The following is a 5434-nucleotide window of genomic DNA, read 5'->3' on the forward strand; positions in this document are numbered from 1 at the left end:
GAACGAGTGCGCAATAGCCAACACCTTGAGTGTCAAGATGTATCATACCTTGAGTCGGGCAACAGTGTGTCAACGAGGGAGATACATTACTATCCGCACTGTAGATAAATAAATAACAGAGAAGTGCGGTAAGATCAATGGAGACACGAAGCCTCCGCAACACCGTTCCTAGGTGGCGATACGGAGGGAGCCACAAAATGTAGAGTCATACATAGTAAGGTGACTTACCCCATGCGGGAGAGGGGACACGGCAAACAGCTCGCTCGCAAGGACCTAAACACAGTGTCCACTAGCAGCGCGAAGGTGCCGATGCAAGTACGTAGTCAAGGGAACCACGGGTTAGTCCTTCTTTTGTGTTCATGTATCTAGAAACAAGTGTAGGAAGTATGTAAAGCTCGGCGGCCATCTTACACAATAGTGAAAATCAACAGAAAGTGCGAGCAGGGGACATGCACCCGAGATACCAAGTGTACAGAGTGTCCAAATACAATGATGGAACAACTCAGACTAGAGGAGATTAGTAAAAATCTGGGGGTGAGGGTAAGGTGGACTCACTCGAGGGACCAAGAATCAAGACCTATAGGTTATAGGGTGTGGGGTAGGGGTGCCAACATTGGCATCAGAAAGATTGATAAAAAATGCATAGATAGATAGCAAGGCCATTATATTTTATGCCACTCAATCGACTCGTTGAGTCCATTAACATCGCTGTGTAGTGTAAAAATCATCTTTTGTTCCATTTTCAACAGCTTCTTTTCTCGTGCTGTGTTCGAAAGTCCTTTCACAACCAACAGAATCGTCCAGGTGAAGTCTTCATACTTGTGTTTCAAAAGGTTGAAGTGTTTCACAAGGGGAGCGTTTTCAGTACTGTTCTTCAAACAGCTCCGGTGTTCCATTATGCGGGTTTTTACTTTTCTGATAGTCTTGCCAACATAGTGCAATCCACATCTACAGGTAATCATGTATACAACAAAGTCAGTGTTGCAGTTAGTTAAACTCTTTTGGTTCCAGGGCTTTGAAAGACCAACATCAACTTCTTTCGTTCTTGTGGTTAATTTACAAACGCCACAAGAGCCACAAGGGTAGTGTCCAGTAGCTTCTGGGAGCCCCCAGAGTGAGGTTAATTTGGGTTCCGAATTATTGACCAATTTCAATTTACTGTTACTCACTATATTGCCAATGGTGGTACTTCTTTTGTAGGCGAAAATGGGCATCGGAATCGGTTGGGTTGCGGTTCTGAAGATTTTCCAGTTTTTCTTTATGATATTGGTAATTTCAAAGCTCTGGTCCGTAAAGGTGTTCACACAGACAATCCGATCCTCTTTAGGTTTCTTGAGTTGTGGTTCTAGCAACGCCTCTCGATTATTATTGAATGCCCTTTTGGCTGATTTATTTATTAGTTTTTTCGGATAACCTCTCTGTCTGAGCTTCTTACTCAGGGCAAATGCCTCATCCTCATAGGTCTCTTTATCCGAACTATTTCTCTTTAGACGAAGAAATTGTCCAAAGGGGAGGTTGTCGCGTAGATGTTTAATATGATGACTAGAGTAGTCCAGGAGAGAGTTCTTATCTGTTGGTTTATGATAAGGTTTTATTTTTAAGATCCCATTCAGAGGGTAGATGGTTAAGTCGAGAAAGTTAGTAGACTCGTTACTACAAGTCATAGTGAATTTTAGATGGGGGTTAAGACCATTAAGCCAGGTGAAAAAGTTGTTAGCATCATCCCGTGAACCTTTCCAAACTACGAGGATATCGTCAATGTAACGACTCCACTTGGTAATGTTATTATTGAAAGGGTTACTGATGTTGTAGATATGTAATTTCTCAAATGTTTCAACATAAAGGTTAGCTACGCTCGGGGCCATCGTGGCACCCATCGCAGTGCCTTCAACTTGTTGGTAAAATTTCCCATTGAACTCGAAGTAGTTGCGTCTTAAGGCGAGTTCTACACACCAGAGGATAAATGAGGTCGGTACGGGATCATTATCTACTCGGGTCAGTAATATTTCTTCAATAGTATCCAGAGACGCCTGTTGAGGTATATTAGTATAGAGGGAAACAATATCTAAACCTATAAGAAGGTTAGATAGAGGGTCAAACTCTAGATTTTCATAGCTGTTAATTACATCTCTGGAATCTTTAAGATACGATTGCATTTTTTGTACATATGTTTTCAGGTAGTGGTCCGCAAAAGTAGACAGTGGTTCCAAGACAGAGTCTATGCCTGCTACAATGGGACGACCAGGAGGGTTCAGGAGAGTTTTGTGGACCTTAGGAAGGGTGTAGAACGTGGGAATGGAAGGTTTCTTATTCACAAGGAAGTCTGCTTCCTGTTTAGAAATCCATTCACGATCTTTTGCTTTGCCCACTTTGTCAGCCACTAAATGTTGGAGTTCAAGTGTGGGATCGTGAGTGAGTAGGTGGTAGTACGAAGTATTGCTAAGTTGTCTTTCACATTCATCGATATAATCGGTGCGGTTGAGTATAACAATCCCTCCACCTTTATCCGCTTTCTTAATGATGATGGATGGATTAGAGGATAGAGAATCTAAAGCTTTGCGTTCCTGGTTGGAAAGATTGTGAAAGGTTCTGCGGTGTTTGGCTTCGAGGGCAGTGACCTCAGCAGTGACTTTCCTTTCAAATACTAATGATTCTGGAGAGAAACTTTGGGAGGGAGGGTGGAACGTAGATGGATTCCGAAGCCCGGTGCAATTATTTGGGCCCTCAACCATGACGTCATCAGAGGAAGAAAAAAATTCTTTTAGATGGATTTTTCTCATCAGTTTTTTGAATTCTATCTGGAATTCGAATGGGTCGTGCTCTTTCGTTATGACATAACCTAGGCCTTTGTTCAGCACTTGTTGTTCCATCGTAGTGGGTAAATAATTCGACAGGTTGATTAGAAGCGACTCCCGCTTCTGGTTTGTCTCGAACCGTCGTCCCAATTGCTTCTGTTCTGGGCCTGGTATAAAAAACGACCCTGATTAGGCCTCCTTCCTCCATTATTTTGCCGTCTAGTAGGTTGACCTCTACCTCTTTTGGTAGTTGGTCTGTTACCAGAGGATGTTCCTTCTCCTGAATCATCAGGGTCACTACTGTCGTGACTAGTGCTGTAAGACGTGTTGCGAAACCGTACTCGTCTGTTTTGTCTTGTGGGTCCATTCGTTTGTAACGATTTATTGACATAGTCAGCTTGCACATAGGGGAAAGCTTTCTCATGTGCAAAACGAGCCAGATCTTTTTTCATGCGTTGAATTCGCTCATTAGTATTTGTAGCCTTGAAATCTTTCATTTCTTTTTCTATTTCTTCAAGTCTTTTTTTATAAGTTTCTAGAGGGAGCTGTTTTTTTAGATTATCTTCAATCTTATGTAATTCGATTTCAATTTTGGCCGATGTTTCTTTCGCAGTGTCAATAATCAAAATGAGCCAATCACGACCACAGCGGTTAGCTATATAGCTCCATTGTACACGGAATTTTTCATTATCTAGGAATAATCTAGGTTCATTAAGGACAGTCAAACCCTGAGGTAATGCTTTATTCTTAAGATATTCAAGCATTATTGCCCCATGTAATTCGGTTCTAGTAAGTCTTTTACCTAGTTGAGTTAGTTCATTCCATTCATCTTTATCTTGTGAAATCTCTTGAATGTCGTCATGGTTAAGGATTGAAATAGCTTTCATGAGGGCTGCTGCATAGTCATCGCTATAGGCGAGGATTCTATCTTCAGCCATGTTGGAGAAACGGGAATCCAAAGTTCCCAATGGAGCAGTTGTGTGTGGGTGGGTACTACTAATACCCCACTTAGAAAAAGTTTCCTGTGACCAGGGGGCCACTGTGAACTACTTACAAGGAGAGGAAACCCGGTATACTACTATTCTAAAGAAAATTGGCAGTGTATACTCTGTCTATGTCCGGGAGGATAATGATAAGGGTATCAGGAGACAGAGTTATCTAGCAGGTACTAGAAGTGTGTGGTGTAAACATTTTTAGTAAAAACATTAACAAGGACCCAAAAATGGTTAAAAAAGACAGTATCAAATTTTAATAATAAACATATCATTAAGATTAAAACCTCAATTAAATAAATAGGTAAGTAATACAGGCATAGTCAAATCCCATGTGCAAAGGCAAAAATAGGGAATACATAACAGGCTCAGGGGCCAGTTAAAAAGATGTTGTAACAATCATACGACCACTGTGGGTACTTTCCAAAGTAACAAGGTACCCTATCCAAATATGGATAAATGTGTCATCAGTTATACTCTCTGTCTAGAGTTCAGAGAAATGTCTCGACATGTTTCTGTTCCTAAAGAGCGAGGTGCGGAACATTCATCAGGAGGAAATGAATAACAGTATCGCCTATTTAACAATTGGGATAGAAAGCATTAATGCCGCTACAGTATCATAGCACCTGCAAGAAAATAAAAACAACAATCATCAAAAATAAACTAGTAGATAGTTATATATTTTGGAAAGTTCAGTATGAACTGGGCAACTGATAAAGGGACATAGTTACCTTATAGTGTGCCTGTGGGGGCTCTCTACTATGTCAATAAATCGTTACAAACGAATGGACCCACAAGACAAAACAGACGAGTACGGTTTCGCAACACGTCTTACAGCACTAGTCACGACAGTAGTGACCCTGATGATTCAGGAGAAGGAACATCCTCTGGTAACAGACCAACTACCAAAAGAGGTAGAGGTCAACCTACTAGACGGCAAAATAATGGAGGAAGGAGGCCTAATCAGGGTCGTTTTTTATACCAGGCCCAGAACAGAAGCAATTGGGACGACGGTTCGAGACAAACCAGAAGCGGGAGTCGCTTCTAATCAACCTGTCGCAGGTGCTATGATACTGTAGCGGCATTAATGCTTTCTATCCCAATTGTTAAATAGGCGATACTGTTATTCATTTCCTCCTGATGAATGTTCCGCACCTCGCTCTTTAGGAACAGAAACATGTCGAGACATTTCTCTGAACTCTAGACAGAGAGTATAACTGATGACACATTTATCCATATTTGGATAGGGTACCTTGTTACTTTGGAAAGTACCCACAGTGGTCGTATGATTGTTACAACATCTTTTTAACTGGCCCCTGAGCCTGTTATGTATTCCCTATTTTTGCCTTTGCACATGGGATTTGACTATGCCTGTATTACTTACCTATTTATTTAATTGAGGTTTTAATCTTAATGATATGTTTATTATTAAAATTTGATACTGTCTTTTTTAACCATTTTTGGGTCCTTGTTAATGTTTTTACTAAAAATGTTTACACCACACACTTCTAGTACCTGCTAGATAACTCTGTCTCCTGATACCCTTAACTCAGTAGAGGCACCAGACAGGGGTGCCCATGGTCCCCAATGCTTTATATACTAGCCCTGGAGCCTTTAGCGATATACCTTAGACAACATTACGATACT

The sequence above is a fragment of the Ambystoma mexicanum genome, chromosome 12 (assembly GCF_040938575.1).
Source record: "Ambystoma mexicanum isolate Mex_15411 chromosome 12, UKY_AmexF1_1, whole genome shotgun sequence".
Taxonomy (NCBI): Eukaryota; Metazoa; Chordata; class Amphibia; order Caudata; family Ambystomatidae; genus Ambystoma; species Ambystoma mexicanum.